Raw genomic sequence first — 20,958 nt, forward strand, 5'->3', positions numbered from 1 at the left:
ACCAAGACTCACCCCTATCAGCGCTTTTATTGCTAATTTTCCTTGGACAGAGGTGTGTGATGCCTGTGTAATCCCAGCCCTCTGGCCTGGCCAGAGCCAGGGCATGGTGCAGGGATCTTTTATTTCATTCAGGCAGGGAGGGTCCTGAGCTCATAGGTCATGCATATATGCCTGCATATACATTATTAAAGCCCTCCACATGACAGCTGCTGGCTGTAGCTACAGACTCTCTCCACTGATGCCTCTCTCTGAGTCACAGCTGCGTACAGCTCCTTGACAGACCTGGAGGATGAGAGATGTGGTAAAATCCCAAACATGAGTATTGCATCAAAGGTTCTGTGGTTATCAGAGCACAAATAACATCTCCCTCACAATTTCAGGGGTAGGAGTAGTGCAAGGGCTGTCTAACCACCCTCCTGGAGCACAGGGTCCATACCCAGGGGCCCAGTGTGTCAGGGCCAGTCTGAGATGCTCCATGGGGTGCAGTGAGGTGGTCTGTCCATGCTGCTGGCAGAGGAGCTGGGGAAATCAGCAAGGAGCTGGTGGGTGGACTTGAGTGGGATTTCTCCTGCACGGAGAGCTCAGCAGCCCTCCACACATGCCTGGCAGTGTCAGTCACTCTTGGTTTAGCTGACACGCAGGACAGCCTCATGTGGGACTTTCAGAGGGTGCTGCACACTAATGGTGGGAGATTGCCCCACGTGCCTTCACCTGAGGCACTACGCAGTGCAAAATGAAGAGGGGTGGCTGGAAGAGTCTCCCCTCTCCCAGTGATCTTTCTTTTTTCATTACCATCTTTCTTATTCTCCCCAGGCCCTTCACCTGCTCTGAAGCTGCTGCTGCCTCAGCCACCCAAGAAGAGTGAAGGACACCTGAGCATCCTGATGGACACAACAGCCACTTCCAACAGCAGGTACTCTGCCACAGGCATTCATTTACAGACACTATTCCAACCAATCCTTGAGGTTTTCCACCCATATTTTTCTGGAGCTCTGCTCTGGGGGATAGCTGTGGCCCCAGGAATCAGCACTGGGCTCCAAGGCAGGGGGACCTGCATGGGGAAAAGACCCCACTCTGGGAATAGACAAGAAGCAAGATGTCAGGGAGGATCACTGTTTCCATAGTGGGTTTTCTAGCAGAGAGAACTCTGCTCCTTCTACCTCCATCTCTCTGCAGAGTCAGTGACTCCTCCACCATGTATTACATTTTATTCTGTAAGTGCAAAGCCATTTCCATTGAGGGTAGGGACAGTGAAGCACAGGGAAAGAGGAGAATAATATCTCATCTTTCTTTAATCCCCACCATCCCAAAGGATCCTGGTGCCCTTTGCTTTACTTTCTATATGTATGCACAGTTAATTAGAATTACCACAGAACTGCAGGTATTCTCAGGCTTAGTAGAGGGAATATCTTGTAATAGAAGGGTAAGCAAATTGTTTCTGCTGTTTCCATTACAGCCAACTTTGATTATCCAGGGTAATGGGATAACAGGCACAAAGCAAAAACATGGATAACATGAGACCTATGCAAATTAAGCTGGGGGGGGTGGAATGTAATGCTGAGAGTAATGAAGGAAAGAAAGGTCAGTGATGCTGATTAAGGAGCATGGAGATCCCTGTGTTAGCACTACCTTAAGCTCACAAATCCATACACAATGGTACCTGGGCATGGTAGTTATGGAGCAAATCTATAGGGTCTGTCACTGTGAGAAGAAAGCAGAGACATCCCCTGCACAGCAAAGGCAAGCTGCAGCAGAGGGAGGCGAATTGCATTAATGCTGAGCATTTCAAAGCCTCTCTGTGAGGGATTTGTCATTAAAATGAATAAGATTTGGGCACTCAACCCACCTCCTCCCTACATGAGCAGGAAGAAGCCCAATTTAAAGGTCAGCATCTTAATGGTTTTCGCTGCGTATATACCAGGATAATTCCTCTCCAAACAGAAATCCAGCACCTCCTTGGCAGTGCTTGAAGGAGCACAAGAGCATCCCTAGCTGAGGAGGTACAGGAGTACAGACAGGTACAGCTTCCGTGTTAGAAGAGGCTCCAACTTCATCTCCTCGCAATGCAGCCCAAGAGGAGGAAAAGGAACAGCACTGGAGTTCCTCTGTAGTTCCACATCTCAGCAAAGACCGGATTCACTCCACTCTGTCAAAGGGGATGTTCAAATCCTTGGCACCAATATCGTGGAGGCAGCTCTGAAAAATCTCTGGTGGTGGGTGGATAAAAAGGGCACAAGTGGAGATGAGACAGAAAGAAGAGAGGGTGGAATCTTAGAGGAAGAACCTTCTTAATAGGTTTTATTGATTTAACCCAAAGAGAGAACAGTAGGGGGAAATATATGCCATTTAAATGTAAACCAGCAATAAAAATAATCATTAGAGTCATAATCTCAATCTGTTAGCATTTTATGTAGAAAAGATCTTAGTGGGAAATATTTTCTGAGTAAACTATTTGCATTTACTTAGCATGAAGGAGCCTCTTAAATATAACTCAATCATTATCATGGACTTTTTTTTTTTCCAGGGGTTGTTATCAGTACTCAGCTCTTGCAAGTGCCTGATGATTTCACAGCCCCTGTTGAGCCTGACTTGGAGAAGCTGCTGGCCCACCCCAGCTGGGATCTCTTGTCCATATCCCTGTGGATGTTCCTGTTTCCATACTGTAAATATCTGTGGGTTTGAATGGCAGCTAGAAATCATCACTCTCCACCCAAATGGTGATGTGACTTTGTCACTGGCCAAGAAGGCTGCATCCCTTGCTCAGATCTTGTGAGCTTTAATTGAGGAAAAGGAACTTCAGAGCATGTTTCCAGGCCCTGCATACTCCAGAAGAAGTGAGAACCACCTGGCCATCTCTTTTAGCTTTCCCTCTTGTAAAAGAAATGGAAAATGAGGGGTTTCCCTTTGCAGAGGAGCTGCAGGGCTGGCAGTGAAGATGCAGGGCAGGAAGCCCTTTCCTGGTGCAGGAGGGGACATTGGATTTGTCCATCTGTATCTCAGAAGGAGCTTTTCTGGTCCAGTGTGTTTTTCCCAAGAGCAGTCCCCATGGGGACACAGCCCTGCCCACGTGCAGCTGCCCAGGGGAGGTCACTGTCCCTGTGACTCCCATGCCATGTGCATCTCAGCCACACAGAAAGGGATAAATACCCTCTTCTGCCTGGGGACACCTTTTAATCTTCTTGCTAGATTTTCATACACTAGTCCAGACTCCCAGCTGGGCCAGGCATGATCTCAGTTAGCATCCCATGCACAGAGGCAGCTAAACCAAGGCTGCTATTTTATGCCATGCACTGGTAGGGGCTGGGGATGCTCTCACTGATGCCACTGGGGGTTCTCACCCCCCTGCAGCAGCCAGACCTTACCCCAGAGGGGAGAACATCCCATGGAGGTAGACACCTGGACCAGCATCCCCAGTGAGATGGGAGATGACAGCAGACAGTGCTGGGAAGCTCATCAGCCCCTTGCAGAGCTGCTGGTGGCAGGACATTTGTGGGCAGCAGGTGCCAGAGCAGCAGCTCTCCAGGGGCCAGCCAGGGTTCCACACCATCAGCTACCACTGGCAGAAACCACTGCAGCTCCTGGAGTGGGTCTGGCCCTGAGTCCACAGCGTGGGGAGCAGATCCGGTCCTGTGTCATAGCCTGGGGAGCAGATCTGGTCCTGTGTCCACAGCCTGGGGAGCTGGTCTGCCCGTGTGTCATAGCCTGGGGAGCAGATCTGGTCCTGTGTCCACAGCCTGGGGAGCTGGTCTGGCCCTGTGTCACAGCCTGGGGAGCAGGTCTGGTCCTGTGTCACAGCCTGGGGAGCTGGTCTGGTCCTGTGTCACAGCCTGGGGAGCAGGTCTGTCCCTGTGTCACAGCCTGGGGAGCTGGTCTGGTCCTGGGTCACAGCCTGGGGAGCTGGTCTGGCCCTGTGTCACAGCCAGGGGAGCTGGTCTGGCCCTGTGTCACAGCCTGGGGATCAGGTCTAGTCCTGTGTCACAGCCAGGGGAGTTGGTCTGGCCCCTGATGCCCTGCTCATCACCAGATCTCCACACTCCCAGTGGCCCTCATGCTGTGTGGGTAATTCAGGCTCGCAGGGGGGTTATTAAAATCCATTCAAAGCTAATGTCAGCCAGTTCAGTGTTAATGTCAGTGGCTGAGAGGCACAGCAGGAGTGGGTGGAGAAGGACTTTGATTTCCCCACTCGAATTTCAAAGCAGGGTGGGCTTGGCAGGCACTGATGGGGAATGGGGAGCGGTGGGGGATGGAGGGTGCAGTGCCACATGTCACACAGCAGACAGGTGGGGACTCGCAGCTTAATCCCAGCAGCCAAACATTTCACTCCATGTTTTGCTTGACAGCATCTCTCCCTGGCTGGCCATTTCAGAGGCATGTTATCTGCCAGGATCCCAGCAGGTGAGTCTGCCTGAGCAATCAGCTCTGCACAGAGGCTGGGAAGGGGCTGTTGGTGTTGCTCCATCAGGTATTTCAGGTGGATTGGGCATCACACCCAGGCACTTCCCACCAGGTGCATTTGGAGGTTCAAACCACATGCCCCATCTTCTGCACTGACTGCTGGGGTTGAAAGCAGGGCTGGTGTTTGCTCACATTGGTCGGGTGAGTCCAAGCCATCTCCTGGGTTTTGAAAAAATCCAGGTAATTTCAGGATGTGGCCAGCATCATGCAGGCTAAGATAAGAGTAATCGGAGCTCCGGGCCGTAAGCCGATTCCTTGCATATGACAGGAAGGAATTAGCCCCTTCTCTCCACCCTCCCGGCAGCGTCTGCACACATGGGCACACACCTGGCAGGGGGCTGAGCCACGGGACACGTGTGTCCCTGTGCTGGCCGGGGACAGGCTGACAAGGATCCTGTGCAGAAGAAGGGGCACCGACAGCAGAGGAAATCTGCTCCGACCATTGTTCACAGGGCAGGTGTTGTCCCCCAACCTCCTTGCACTGGCACAGCAGTGCTGGCAACCCCCAGGTCTCCTTCCCAGGAGGTCCTGCCCTGGTTCTCCCCCGGTTTCAGCATGTTTGCAGCGGGGATTCCTCCACCTCGGCTGAGAAATGCATTGCAGTCTCTTAATAGCTCATCCTGTCTGGAGGCTTTTCCTCGTGTGTAAATACAATGTGTATAACAGTGGCCTCATTTCACACTATGGGAGTGCATCAGACACAGCTGAAGGTACTGAGGATGGCTCAAATGGTCCAAATTTAACATTTGTTTATGTAGGCTGAATATTTCAGTGAGTTTTTAGGTTAGAAGGTGCTGTAAATGGAGCCTGACCTCCTAGACAGTGACTTTTACCCAGGGATTTAAATCAAGTCTGACCATTAAGCTTCATCCTTCTGACAGATAAAAATTAGTCTGGTTCATAAGCAAGGGGGACAGCTGCTGAAGGCACACTGGTCACAAGCCACAAGATCAAAGTTTGAACAACATCTTTGAAGGGCAGCAGGTCCTGCCTGCCTGATGATACAGCCACAAACCAGGTTATTTTGCTTTAGCTTGTCTGATTTGTGAAATGAGGGTAACAAGCAGTTCTGAGGTCAAAGCCAGTGTTCAAAAGCAGTATTTGGTGCTGCTGTTTTCACCTAGAAAATAGCTGCTATTCAAAAACCAACGGAATTAGGGAAAAGTGAAACTCTAGTGTTTGCCATCAATGGGCCAGATGGGTCAGTGAGGTGGTTTAGGGTGGCAGGAGGATTGGGATGTGTGGCACTAGCAGACCCAAGTCCCATCCTGTGTCCCTGGGGAGAGGGGCCACAGGGGTGGGAAGGAGTTGCATCTCCCTGCAGCTGGCATCTCGTGCCACGTGGCAGGTTACCAAGCAGCTGAGAGCGGGAGATGATTTCTTTTGCCAGTTTTCTAATTTATCTAATGAGCAAGAAAATAAATCAAGCTGACAGTCACCCAGGTGGTTTTGGGCCTCAGCTCCTCACAGTCCCCTTGCTCTCCCAGCCCATTTTATAACAGGGTTACAACCCGAGGACACTGCACTACCTCCTGCTATAATCTTTTCTTTACCAACGTCACTTAGCAGATGGAGTCATTTAGATGTGCTCACGTTTAAATGAGTGCCTTGCCCTGGAAGGGACAGAGCTGGGGCTGCTGGCAAGGTTTTTGGGATCGTTAGCCTAGAAAATGCTTAGCAGGGGAAGCAGTTGGCAGGCAGATTTCACGGACATGGCACCGCTGTCCTCTGCCAGCAAAATTACAAGGCTGAAATCCTGGAGCTGGATGGGGCCAAAGCGTTCACAGCAAACACTTTAATTGATGAATGAAGTGAATTGCCCAGGAGACGGGTTTTAGTCATCTGCCCACTGCACGAAGCTGCTTGGAGAAGGGTTTGCACAGTCGGGTGTGGCCTGGGATGGGCTGGCTGAGGCTCCCCATGGTGGGAACCCTCACCACTGCCCCCTGGGCACCTCCTGCCTGGCAGAGCAACCCAGTGCTGCGAGCCTGGCTACCTCCAGGCTTGCCAATCCAAGGTACTTACAGCTGATACTGCTCCTAAGCCCTTGTGGCTGGACCAGTGATGGGACCATGCAGAAGATCTCAGCACTCAGTGCTGGAAACAGGCCCAGCACAATGCAAGGAAGAACAGCAGGAATCTAAACAGCAAAAGCTACTTTTCAGCTCCTGCAAGAAATTCCATAGCAGTCTCAGAGGTCTCTCCTCTCTAGCTGCCTGACCTCCTGCACAAGGCTACCTCCATAAGCTCCTTTCATTTGGTCTAATAAAGTAAACTAGTTCTCCAGCTCTTCCAAGGAGAATAGGCATAAAAATGTACATTGAGATGAATGCTTACAACCCTTGAAAATACCTCTTGCTTGTGAAAAGGCTTCTGAGGAATGAATAGAAGGGACAATGATTACCAAAAAAGGAGGAAATATTGTTCATGCTGCCTGAGAAGCATTTGACCCAGCCCTTGCAAAGGCTGGAGAGAAAAGGAGGAAGAAGGGAGAGAGCTGAGACACTAATGGCAATCATTGCTCTGTTGGGAGCAATATCTCACAATGTCCACGGAGATCAATCCCAAATTATTCAGCCTAATAGTTCTCAAAACAAACTCTAATTCTGCTCCTTTGTGGCAGGCATGAAGCTTTCTCTGCAAGGCCCATTTTACATCTTAGGTAACTGAGTGCTGGATGGTGTAACACTCCATTGTGAAATCCCTGCAGGAGCCTTTGATGCCAGCATCTTCCAGAAGAGATGCAGAGCTTATCAGCTCAAATTACACAACTGTCTTTTATCCTTTGTGTCCCAAGCCTGCTGTTTTGGCACTTATATTTGTAATTCATTGCCTGGCTCTGGGTCTGGATCCATCTGGACAGGCAAACTGTCTATCTGTCTGCATTGCTGAGATATTTGTGTCTGCCCCAAGGGACCTGAGCACCTAAGCTCTGCTTATCTTCATTGATGCTTAGGTTCCTAATTGGTTAAAAGTCATTTTGGAAAGGTGGTCTTAAGGGCTGTAGGCTTGTAGATGCTTTCAAAATGACTTCCCCCAGGCCAGGCTGTCCATCTTTCCCTGGGACTGCATCCCTGGTCTGGCCTGGCTTCCAGACATGTCTGTGTGCCTCCAGCTCTGCTGTCCCTCCCTTCCAGATCAGTGCCAGCCCACAGACCTGCCTGCCTTTCACCAGCACTACATTTTCTTCAAAAAAGGACAAATGAAGTGGAAGAAGAAAAGGTGAAAACATGATAATAGCTGTAGGAAAAGGGTGCTGCTAAAGATTTGACAATGCTGGAAATAGAGGCTCAGAGAAAAGTTTTTCTCCAAAAATTATTCTTTTCAATCTCAGCAGCACACTGAAGAGAAGTTAAGGCACACTTTTTAGCACCTTTTGTACTCAAATTTGAAATTCACCTGTCTAACCAAGCAATAACAGAAATAATCTTTTTTTTATCCAGCTGCACATTTTGCTACAGAAATTTGTTTCCATTAAGCTATTCCCTTTTGTCCTCCTAGAAAGCATCTTTTAAATAATAACAGTGTAAAAAAAAAAAATTACACACTACCCAAAAAACTCAACCCTGTCAACCATGCACTTTTATACAAAAGTTATCTCCTTCTTTCAATGGATTGATGAAAACCCTTTTCATAATGTCAAGGTAGAGATGAGGAAGAGAGAAAATTTCAAAGTGCCCAGCGCAGCTAGTCATTTGAACAGGGAACATGGGGCAAAATCTGGTCTTAGAAAAGTGAGCTACAGCTCCAACATGAACCCGATATTCTTTTTCTGCTTTGTAAAACACAATTTTGTAGAAGCTGGGTTGGAGGCACACACTGCACTTCTCTTCTGCAGGGGAGAAATAATGTGCTTTTTCTTTTTTCCTTAAATCTCAATAGAAGAATGTGACTTCAATCTTTAAAAAAATAAAAATTACATAAACAACCACAATAAGCCTCACTGCTGCCACGCTTTCAGGAGTGCAGCAGCTCAGGCGCTCAGGGATTCCCCAGGAAGGTCAGCACTGGGAGAAGAGCCCCACCAGGAACCCCCTAAGATCAGCAGTGTGAGAAACACAACCCTGGCTCGCTGTTGTGTCTGCATCACGCTCTCTCCTGCTGGGAATGAGTGCCACCAGGCTCCCCTGCACCATCCACTCCTGGTGAGCATTTCCCAGCACTCAGCCCTCTCCAGGAAAACCTGCTCCATCCCTGCTGCCTCTCTCCCACAGGCAGCTACTCCTCTCACTGCAGAGATGTCGCCCCTCACCTCTGAGCCTGTGTGTCACTGCTGGTCCCAGCCACAGTCCTGAATGTCTCCTAGTTGTTGTCCTCAGGGGCTGGGAGGCACACTGGACACGGCATTCGGGATCCCACGAGGTGGTCACCAAGCCCAGTATTTAAACTGCAAGGATAAAAGAGAAAGCATAAGAGGGAGTTTCAACAAAGAGGATAAAAGATTGATTGATGGCTTGATTAATACCGAGCCATCCCAGGAACAGAAGAGCTGCTTAAGCCATGGATCAAACACAGAGACACAGGGACCAGAGGTGAAGGGGAAGAAGACCACAGGGAGGTCCAAATGAGAGCAGCTGCTCAACAGAGTAACTAAAAGGGAAAATAAATCCACTTGCCAATGGATTTGGGACTATGAGAAATGCTGGAAGGGGACCTGGGACTGAAGCAAAAAGAATGGGACAAATACCAGACAGGGATGGAAAAAGATGCAGGAAAGGAGAGCTCTGGGCATGCCCAGGGCAGATGGTTCAGAACATCAATGCAGAGCTCCTGCAGGAGTGAGGAGCCACTGCCCCCACCAGCACCAGCCACCCAGCATGTGCAGGTTTTAATAAGTTTAATAATCCTTGTTACACCTGAAGATCGGTCTCATAAAAGTATTTTGATATCTTAAGTGTGATTTTATTGCTCTCAGTGGTCAGTTCCCACACCTTCACTGTTTTTCCATTATTTCTGGATGCCTGGCTGGCCAGGGCTCTCTCTGCTTCCCACTGCTGTCAGCTCCTGCTCACCTGAGATGCCAAACAACCAGTACAGCAAGAAGAAGTGACACTGAGGGTAACAGTACTCATCTTTGTGATATCCAGTGTCTTGTTTTATTATCATCTACACAGTAACAATAATAGCAATATTGGTGACAACCATTTTGTTACTCCTCCTGTTAGTAATATTCAGACATGACCTAAGAGGTATTTCAGAAAGACAACACAAATCCGCTGCAAGATCCAAGAGAATGGGGCAGTTAATTAAATGTCAGAGTGATGGACAGAGCTGGGACAAGCCTGGAACAATATCAGAGAGCTGGACAACCTCTGGCAAGCACAGGGAGATGGATGGATCTGGGACACGTCCCAGACCTCTCCCCCAGCAGAACCCTCCTATCCCCCACATCATTAAACACAACATTGCTCCCTCCCTGTCACTGCTTCATTGACTTATGCAGGTGAGGAAATTTCCTGGGGAAAGCTGCCTTCCAAGCCACGTCACTGATCACAGCCTCATCCAGTGACATTTTTATACCTCCAAATTGTGCAAAGAAAATAAAGAGCCCCATTGAAAATGACAGTGTCTTAGAAGTGTGTTTTACCAGCGTTATGTGTGAACTCACAGCAGGTAGGGGTTTATTTTGCAAAAGATTTCTTGTCATTTTTCCAAACTAGACATTCATAAGAGAGGCAGGTGGTGGCCAGGGAATATGGAGAGAAAATGGCAGCCGGAGGGTGTTCCAAAACTCCAAGAATATCAGAGAACAAAAGGAAGCCTGTGACAGATACTGGGCAATCTGTAAGTCATCAGAAAGAGTGCAGAGCATAATAGACTAATCAATCAGGCAGACAAGGGTGAAGTGTCATGGGGAGGCAATAGGTAGTTGGAGGTCAGTTATGAAATATAATCTCTAAATTGGAAGGAGAAGAGCAGTAGCACAAGAACAATGACAGGTGTTTGAATGCAGGTAAGTGAACGTTGGATTGGTGATTTCCAGGAGAGTGAATGTTGGATGGGAATATTATGGGGGTAAGAAAAAAATAACCTGGTATTTTAGAGACAGGCACATATTCTGTGAAGTGGAAGGCTGAGCTGGCGAGACTTTAAAGTACTGTTCCATTTCAGAAAATGCTGCTGGAAGACAGACAGTGGGGCTCCCTGGTGCTTGTTCCTCTGGGTTTCCAGACAAACTTTGTCAGGTTAGAAGCAAAACAAAAGAAAGTGATGCTTTTCCTAAGCATAAGTCCTGCAAATAACAGCTGGGATCTGAAAGCCAAGCCAGACCCTGTCTAGCTGGTGCTTTCTCATCAGCATGAGTAATCTCTAATCTAGTTAGCTGAGATGCAGGGAAGTTGCACGCTGCCACGCATGAGAAGATGGGGATTCTGCAGGTGAATTTAATTACTCCTTCCACAGAGAAAGTGGGAGTCAATAAGGCACCACTCACCCTCCATTAGCTAACTGGGCTGCACAGGCAGCATCATTTACTGCTCTTTCTAAGCTCAGGGGGAACAGCCCCGTTGCACCCAAACAAAAGCTTGACTTAATGTGAAGTAATTTTACCAACACTTTTCTGACCTTAACTGCATATTGCAAAGTTGTCACACAGTCCTTCTAAGAACAGTTAGACCCAAGCAATTAGAGCTGAATGAACAATTCCTAATGAATAATCGTTTGGCAAACTTCACCTCATTTTGTGCTCACAAAACATTCACACACAGATTGCAAAGTCCTCACGTTTCTTTGTCAATGGATATAACTTGCTGGTTTTTTCCATTGAGCAAATAGCAACGTAACAGTTCATTGAAAAATCTGCAGTGAAGCACAGGCTGGGTGGATGGGTTATGCCAGACACGTGGTGTTCCTCCAGTTTTTCCATTGGGTGAGGGATCAGAGCAGCTCCAAGAAATGCAAATCAGGACCGTTTACCTCTCTTGTCTGAAATTCCCTTTTGCCAAATCTGTCAGTGCTGGAGCACATTTACTGGACTGAGCCATGAATATGGGCAGTGTGGGAAGGGAGCCAGCTGTGGTCCCTCTGTAACTGATGGAGAGAGCCAGGTATTGTCAAAGCCACTGGAGAGCTTTTCACCAAGGACACACCGGAGAACCTGGAGACCTTAAGAGATGACCCTGACTCCCTTAAACCATTAAAACCACCTGCTTAACTCTCCATGCCCAGCGCTCCATGGGCAAGATTTTTGGGATCTTTAGCCTAGAAAATGCTTAGCAGGGGAAGCAGTTGGCAGGCAGATTTCATGGCCAGGACTGGGGAGAAAGGGGCACAGGTGAGCAGCCCAGGAGGTGGGAGCACTGGTGAGGCTGGACCAAGGCCGGCAGCTGACCTGCTGGTGGCTGAAGGAGCTGAGAACAAAGTGTTCTGTAACGCCCAGGGGGATAAGGGAGAGTGGAGCAATAACTCAGGCTCTCAAAGCCGAGCATATTAGGAGATCAATGGGACAGACATTAGACCAAAGGAGCAAACTCCAGAGAGACAGGAGCAATTCTTTTCCTCCTCCTTCTCCCTTGTTGCTAAGGATTTTTTCTTCCCATTTAATACCATCCTCATTGTTTTTAAATGAACAGCAAAGCCAGTGGGTTCCACGTGGCATTAGCAATGTGTTTGTGAAAGGGAGAACGACTGGCTCCTAGCAGGATTTGATAAAAGCCTCTCCAAGTTCTGAGTGATTTACAGCTGGAGAAAACAAACACGGACTGATACAAATGCAGAGAGAGGCAGAGCCAGCACTGACATCCAGGTACACTCAATTACCAATTCATCAGCCCAAGTGAACTTGAAGGGCTTTTCAAACTCTACATGGCTCTAAATTAAAGGAAATATTTAGATGGATAGCATTCTGCAGTGGGGGAGAAGAAGACTAATTTGCTGATCTTCAGCTCAGGAGCCCTGGCCTTTCATGGGCAAAGGGCCACAGGAAAGGGGTGCAGGTGGCAGCTCCCACTCCCCACATGGGAGCAGGGAATGCACCAAACATCAGGATGATATTCACACACTGTTGCAAAGCTGTCAGCACACAGCTCTCTCTGTCTCCTCACTGTGCCAGTCCCCAAACAGACTTTTTTCCCCTGTCTCTAAAAACTTTGCTTTTACCTGCCTTGGAGGTAATAATGGAAAAGCTGTGAAAATAACCAATTTTTTGGTTCATTGGTTGAACTAAAAAAAAAAAAAAGAGGAAAAAAAAATCACTGCACAGTGACCCCAAATTGGAATTGTCCAGGTTCTCCACAGCAAAATATATATAAATACACATATATATATATAAAAGATATAGATCTATGGTCAAACAATGGTTTAATTCAATCTGAAACTAACTCATGGGGAATGTCATTTTTCCCTCCATCCCCTGCCCAGAAACCCATTTTTTCCATGAGAAGAGATGATTTACAGCTCCACGCTCCAGCAGCACTGACACAGCCACAGTGTTTGATATCTTCCCCTGCTCAATGGAGCTCCTCCATGCTGGGGCACGGGGCCCTTCAGTGCTATTCTGATACAAACTCTGGCAGCTGGGGGTAGGAACAGGAGGAGCCCAGCTGCTGAGAGACTGCAGGGAACTCTTCGGTAGTTGTTCATGCAGAAACTGTTTTGATTTCAGTGTCTAATTGATATCTTGGGGAAATCTTTACAAAAGACAGTGCATCCTCCCCAGAGCCCACCTGTGTGTGCTCAGTTGAGTGGCCCCATGCTGCCAGTGCTGATGGAGCCCCAAGGCTGTGGGGCTGTCCCTGTTCCCCTGCTCCACGTCCTCGTCCCACAGGTTTGTAGAGCTGAACCAGCATGAGAGCCCTGGGGCAGCTGGAAGGGTGGGTGCTGAGCTCCACTGCTGCTCAAATTTTTGGCAGAGAGGAGATTTTGGAGAGTTCTGTGCCGTGATGTCTGTTCATCAGCAAGGAGAGCTGTGTCAGCCTCCAGCCTCCCTCAGGAGCAGGGACTGCCTGCATCCCTCTGGAAGCTGCCAGCATCATCCCTCCTCCTGCCAGAAGCAGCATCAAGCCCTGAATTTTCCACTGGATATCAGCCCTCCTCTTTCCTCTGGCCTCCTCCAAAGACAGCAGCCATGGCTCACACGTGCAGCTCCGAGGCTGGTTCTGAACTACTGAAAAGCACAGCAGGTGTTTTAATTATTCACATCAAGCACACCTTGCTTGCTAATGACTCTCTGAAGCTGTCATAGCTGCACGGGGTGGAGCAGAGCCCTGCCAGCAGCTTCCCATGGCCTGGCCTTGGGCAAAGCTCTGCAAAACAACCATGATCCTCAGTGCTGTCACTGAGGGCAGAGAGGGACACTTGGGTGAGGAGCACCCTGGCAGATCTGTCCAGCACTTGCCCACCCAGCCCATTGTCCAACCTCCTGCCTGGCACCTTGCATCCTCCAGGCCAGGGGGATCAGCCAAATGCTTTGCTATTACTTCGAGCTGTGCCCCACATTGACAGATTAGCCCTTGTCACATTTTAAGGGCACTGGAATTACCAAAATGCAAGGAAACTGAGGGGCACTTATAGAGCACAGCTGGGTGGTTCAGATGAAGGCACTGGAGGGGATGACACACTTCCTTGCTGCCTTGAGCTGCTCCCAGGGTTTGATGCAAGGAGCTGCTTTGCAAAACAAGCCCTTGCCACCCTGCAGCAATGTCTTTATTTGCTTCTTCCTTCCCAGTACCATCAAAACTATTTGCTGCAATAGCATCACTCTTCTCAGAGACATTAGGAAAAGTTCTTTACCCAGAGGGTGTTTGGGCACTGGAACAGGCTCCCCAGGGAAGTGGTTGAAGCACCAAGCTACCAGAGTTCAAGAGAAGTTTGGATGACTCTCAGGGGCCTGGTGTGATTCTTGGGGTTGGTTGTCTTGTGCAGGGCCAGGAGCTGGACTCAATGACCCCTCTGGACCCCTTCCAACTCAGGATATTCTGTGATTCTGACCCACATCCCTCCTTGGCAGAACAAGCTCAGCTCTCTCAAGGTGAAGTATGTGTAGAAAGAAGGTTGGTGCCCCACCCACCTGCTTTGGCTGGAAGGAAGATAGCTTGTGTTGAAAGCAGCCAGGTTCACAGAGGCTTTTCTCAGCTCTAGAGTGCAGGTGAGGGGCAGAGACAGGCATCCCACCTGCAGAAGCATCAGGGCTGTGGGCTCCTTCATTTCTACCCCACTGAGTCTCAATTAAAGGTGAGCTTCTTTTAGGGACCTCAGGATTTCTATCTGAGGTTGATCTGTTTTCTTGGAGGTTCCTCTCAGTTATTTCTATTATTTCTGCTAATTAAAAGGCTCTTCTTCCCTGCCTTTCCTCACCATTACCTCAAGGTAAATTTTGATGATTTCCAAGAATATTCAGGACCTGCTTTCCCCCTCTTCAAAATGAGCAAGAGACTCATCATGGTAACCCTGAGCTCCAGGGCTCTTCCCTAGCAGCAACTCCCCATGGGCAAAGCCTGAGGGCAGAGAGGGCCCCACAAAAGCACATCCCCTGGCTGAAGAGCCAGGCTCTCCAAGCCTCCTGGACCATCAGAGCCAGCCCCTCTCTTTTTAACCTGCATGTTTTTTAATGCTAATTTCCACCACATGCCCAATTCGAAGCTCTAATAATGAACAACTGCTTTCTTCCTTTCCTTCTGATTTCATATTCATGAGTCAGGGTTTCCTGGCACTAAACGTAAATGCTAAACGGAAATCGCTGCACAGTGACACGTCTGTGTAGCTTCACTGTCCATTTATTTGCCTTTTCAAAGAGCTGCTGTGTTAAGCAAACATCTCTGCCTGGATCCTATCTGGAGGAGTTTGTCTGGTACGGCATGGTGCCTGCCGGGGCGGGGGAAGCGCCTCGGTGTGACGGTGTCTCGCAGCTCTGCTTTTGCTCCAGGGTACTTCTTGTACAGTAAGCTGGAGCTCGGTGAATATCTCAACCTTTTCTGGAATATTTTGCTTGAATCTTGGCAGGATGTGTTCAGTTCTGACACAGCAAGGGATGAAGAAGGGAACTCCCTGAGAGAAACACATCCCCTGCTTCGGCTTGGACCCCACCGAGGGCTCCTGCAGGCAGCAGTGGGCAGGTGTCTTGGCAGGGGAAGCAAAGAGGCACCTGTAACATCACTGGGCAAATTATTTTTTTCTGGCAACTAGAAAATTCGCATACACATGCAAACAACAAAAAACCGAACCAAAACAAAACAAAATAAACGAACAAAAACACCAAACATTTCAGGATTCATCCAAGCTTCCTGCCATCTTCCAAAAGAGAGAGAGACAAAAGACATCTTGAAAAAAGGAATGTTTTCCATTAACCATATTGGTCAATATGTTTTCCAAGTATTTTCCTTGAAGACTGCATTTCCATGTTGAATTGAACTTTTAAAAGAGCAAGGGCAAAATGTAATCTAAAAGTGAAAGTCAAAGGAATTAAATCTTCACATATTTCAAGGCGAGCTGAGATGTTCTTCTCTGCAGAGATGCCAAAGCTGTGTAGTTTCCAAACCTTTTAACCTGTCTGGGATGGAAGCTTTAGGATCACAGAGTGGCACCCTGAAGTCTCCTCTCCATCAGTTCCCCCTGCCCATGGAGTAACACATCTGCCCACCTCTGCCAGGGAACCCTTCGTCCCCTCGGAGACATCCTCATCATCCTCAGCTATCTGCTCTGCAATCAATGGCAACAGGAACCACAGTCCTGGGGCAAGGACAACCACGTAGGGCCCCTGCTCCCTGGTCTCTGCATGGGAACACCAGCTGAAGGTGGCTTTGCTCTAAGTGCTGGGCTGGAAGGGGGAGCAGCCAATATCCCAGAACCCTGGATTGCTCTGCCAGCTTTGCTCCTGCACTGGTCACCTCCATGGGGCAAGGTGGGCAGTGAGGAACTGCAGAGGTGGACAGGGAACTGGCAGCTCCAGCTCTTTGATTGTCCAGTGCTGGAGGCTTTCCCTCCTCTCAGCTACCTCCACTGTGGTTTCCTTCTCCAGGGCTCTCTGCATGCTCCTTATGATCTTGGGGCTCTGTTGCCTTCTGCAGTCATCCATTGTCTTTCCCTGTCTGCCTTTCCCCAAATATTTTAACAAATGAGCTCATGGGAAGGCAAGAGAGAAGATGAGAGATGAATTTCAGACCATGAGAAATGAACTCACAAATGAGAGTGTTTGCAAGCACCATCTGAAGAGCTGTGCTCCTGCTCATGGAGAACATCATGTGTGGCATGTGTTCAATCAAAGTAATCAATGGGGACCACATTTTGAATATTATCTACATGCAACAGACTCCTTGGGAGGAAATTATGCAGCAATATTTAATGGTGGCAATGGTTCAGCAAGTAAGAGAAAGAAATATTCCTCAAAACACCATCAACTTCTCATGGATAACTCCCAGATGGGACTGAGGGTAAAAAAACCTTTCATTAAAAAGCTATTCAGTTATGGTAAAACTGCCATATGTGGCTCACTGAGATTCTGATTGTCAGTGACTTCAGCTAGAAAGCTGCTGTGAAATCCGAAAACTACTTCCCATTTGAACAGGGGGGTGGAAATCAGTCCTTAGGGACCTGAAAGCACAGCTCGATCTCACACAGCTGAAGGTGTCTTACAGCTGGATGTCTAGGTTAAGGTAATTGTCTAGACTTCTTTTATCATCAGTGAACAGAGAGACGTGCACCAGCCCCCAGAGAGTGATTCATTCTTCCTGTCTTAAACACCTATTTTTGGATGGGATGAATTACACACTGGAGGTGTTCAACTTTCTCCACTGACTGTGAAGTCTGGATGATGAACTTGGCCTAGACACTTCACCTTTCCAGTGCTGAAACAGGGAGTGCTCCACCAGAGAAAACAAGTCAAGTTGTGCCAATAATGGTGGTAGGTTGGGAGCACTTGGCCAACACCTGCAGTGAACAGACATGAGAGAAGCAGCTCCCTCAGCAGACAGGAGATGGAGGAGGGAAAATCATCATAAGCATACCCTGGAGTGATCTCAGTATTTAAAAAATACCTGAGGACACACTGGTGCCTGATTATCTCATCTAGTTCTTGTATGTCATGCACAAGGTACAGATTACATCCAATAGCTTTTTAAGTGTGACCTGAAAGGTGTAATTTTGCAGTCCTAGGAGGAAAGCAGGGACTGGTCTCTCAGCTACGTGCAGTCTTCCTAGAAGACCAAGCCTTTTACTGAGCTTGGGTTTTCCTGAGATTAGCAACTCCAAACTACTCCAAACCACCAATTTATTTCTGACACACCACCTGTATTCTTCTACACATCTTTCCAGTTTTGAAAGCCATGTCTTGCAATTTTAAGGGTTCCCTTACAACCTTGAGAGCTATTTTTGCAGACAGGCTTCATGTCTCTGTTTTGCCATAGTCTAGGGTCAGTGCTAATGACCCACACTGCAAAAATAATCCTACATGTTCTAGGAGGCTTCTTGCTATAAGTCTTCCATAAATAAATGAGATTATTACCTTCCATGACTTCAGAAGACCAAATTCTCAGAAGACCAAATTCTTAGTGCCAGCTCAGGTTTTAGATCTTAGAAACATTGAAGCCACCTCTTAGAGCCATCCTGCCAAAACCTCTCCAGATTCCACTCCTGCTATATAACATGGGACAGGTTATCTGTGCAAAACCCAGAAGTCAGGATTCAGGAACTCTAAAGGAAAACCAGATATTGCCATTTCAAAGACCAGCATGAGAAAATCAAATAGGGACCTAAATGGCAGGAGAAGTCACCAGAGGAAGGCCAGGCTGCCATCCATATACAGCCTTGCAAAGGAAATGTTTGCAACTGCTTCTGAGCAGGGCACACAAATTGCAAAAAGTACATCAGGACTCTTCTCCAAAGCAAACCAAAGTGGAGGAAGAGTGGGGATAAAATTAATGAAGAGTTGTGAGTGCTAATTCACCAGGAGAGAGATTTGTGCTCTTTCCTGGGGCATGCTGCTGCCAGGAACAGGATGCAGCTGATGACAAAAAGCCCATGGCTGGAAGCCAAAGGGTTCCTTGGGGGCCAGGGAAAAGCCTTGGAGACTTCAGCTCTCTACACCAATTGGCTTACACCTGTCAAGGAAAATTCCCAGTATTTCTTCTTGACTCATCTGGAAAATCAAGATGGATCATCCATATTTAACAGGCTATTCACAATGCTCATGGGAGCGTGTTCAAGACACGGCAGAGCAAGACCTTCAGTTCACAGTGTGGTACCAAAAGTAACTCAGACGTGTGAAGGGAGCATCCATCTGTCTATCCAGAAACATGGAACACACAGGATTCTTAGAGCCTGAGTGATATAAATTACCCTCCTGTGAATTGAACAGGTTCACTTAACAATATGACAGTCCAGCAGGACAGATACCAATGCTTGGTTTCTCCTTTTCGATTTGTTTTCTCTTTTCCTTCTTGCTTCAACCACTGAGTTTCCTGGGATGACTTTCTACATCTCTGCCTCAATTTTCCTCTATTTAAAAAGAGATTAATGTGACAGGGAAGTGTTGGAGATCTCTTAAGGAAAGCCAACACATGAGAGATTTTTCTATTTTAAATTGTGAAAATTGCTAGCCAAATGCTAGTTCTTAAATACAGCTGGTGAATATATAAGGAAAATTGATTTTTGCAAACAACTACATCATTTAAGTGAAAAGTCAATAATCATCTTCCATACCAGCATTTAAATATCTGAGCAAAAACACTCAAATAATGATATCTTCTGGATTCAGATTGTTCACTGGAAAGAAGGGAACACACAGTATTAGACTCAATACTATGTTGACAGAGAACACAAATGTCAGTTTGACCATCTTAGAAAGGACATTTTAGAAGATATGAAATTAAATGACTCAGGATTACTCATGATGACATCTTACATTGAGCAGTGAAAACTCTTTTTTCAGGACAGTTTTTGGGATTGCTAACAATGTCAAGAAAATGCATTTGTGAAAAAGCTGCTTCCCTTGATACAGAAACACAGGGACAACAAGCTCCAAAGATGAACACTGTAACACAAAAGCAGGACAGAATGCTAAAGAATCTAACAGAAATCTCAACACATAATCAAGGAAAAAGGCAAAATTACAAATAAAATGGCCAAAGGAGACTTCCATGAAAGGGGCAGCAAGATAAAAGGATTTGCTTTCCCTTATTACAAGGGAGTTTATATAAAGTACAAAAATATGGAAATTTTTCAGAACAAATGCAAAATTATTTTAATAAGAAGATGTAGCTCAGCTTGGAAAAAGGCAAAAACATAAAAGCTCAACATTGTAGTATCATACCAATGGTCAAAGGGTTAATAACCATGCAATTTCTGGCAAAGGAATACATGTGGCCAGCAGGCTCTACAGCCAGGCAGCCCTGGTCAGGTGTTAGTTCACTTTCCCAGCAGAAAGTTGCATTGCGACAAAGCTGAAATTTCTCATGACATGAATTAGTTCTGGCAAAATCACATTTTAAAAGAATTAGGAATGTTTTGATAAATCAAACATTTCATTTGCAAGACTTCAGGAGAATTTTCCATTTCTATTTTTATCACATAACAAAATCTTTATATGTTCATATCTAAATTACATTAAAATTAACCTAAAGTATATTTTAATAATAACTTAATATTCTATTCAGAATGCAACCTAGTGTCAAAATCTTGTATTTTTCTGCAAGGTACAAATTTTTCTATTATCTCATTGCTAAATTTCCAGCCTTTCCAGGTATTTATTCCAGAACCTGTACTGTAACATAAGAAAAAGTCAGACACTTGAAACCCTTAGTTATATTTTTGTTATTCTAATGTGAAACAAAAGGAAATCTATAAGCAAACATACCTGCAGCCCACAGCTTCAGACCAAAATATGAGCATCAGGACTGTAAGTCTGCTAAACACCCTCAGAGTGCAATGAACTGCATTCACTCATCTTAGGTGAAGAAATAGGAATTTAAAAATACATTTGGGTACAGGAACAGCACCTGACTTTGCAGAGTGGCCATTCTTTGTGAATCTTCCTCTTTTTCACCTCAGTTTGGTTTATATTTAGAAATGCTATAAATATCATCTCTTTAATCAAACAAAAAAGATATTTTGATAGATCATTCACTCATTTATTCTCCCCAAAAGAAAGGCTGCCGATAAGACTGTCTGTTTTCACTGCATCTGTTCACTTGGCAGCAAAAAATAATTTCAATGGAAACATTGCAAAAACCTACCCTTTCTACCCAGATGCTCTATTTCCATATTTCTGATGCCATCCTGCCTGCAACCACTCCTTTAGATTTACATGAATTAACTAGTGTAGGACAGACACCAGACTACAAAGTGCTCACAAAATAACGATGGCTTTTGATGATGACTTTGGAAGTTCAATGGAAAAGCTGTAATCTCTTGTCCATGTACAAAAATAAACATTATGGGATGGGTTTAATACACCTAAAAGTTTCATCCCATACGGTGTTTTTGCATAAGTTTCAGAATGAAACTGCAAAGTAGAACAAAGTACACGGGCTCCAACTAGGCAGCATTTGAATGAACTCCTTCCTTCATCATTTC

The 20,958-nt window shown here is 46.7% G+C and overlaps 1 protein-coding gene across 1 annotated transcript in view; it reads right to left on the bottom strand.

The window, feature by feature from the left end:
* ELFN1 (extracellular leucine rich repeat and fibronectin type III domain containing 1) overlaps window positions 1-20,958 on the bottom strand; it is a 103,627-nt gene that overhangs the window by 37,164 nt on the left and 45,505 nt on the right. Inside the window, exon 3 of the mRNA XM_041462811.1 lies at window positions 8,708-8,842. The gene's annotated coding sequence lies outside the window, so the exon portion shown is untranslated. The remainder of the gene's footprint in view (window positions 1-8,707; window positions 8,843-20,958) is intronic.

The sequence above is a fragment of the Pyrgilauda ruficollis genome, unplaced genomic scaffold, assembly GCF_017590135.1.
Source record: "Pyrgilauda ruficollis isolate IOZ18807 unplaced genomic scaffold, ASM1759013v1 scaffold16, whole genome shotgun sequence".
Taxonomy (NCBI): Eukaryota; Metazoa; Chordata; class Aves; order Passeriformes; family Passeridae; genus Pyrgilauda; species Pyrgilauda ruficollis.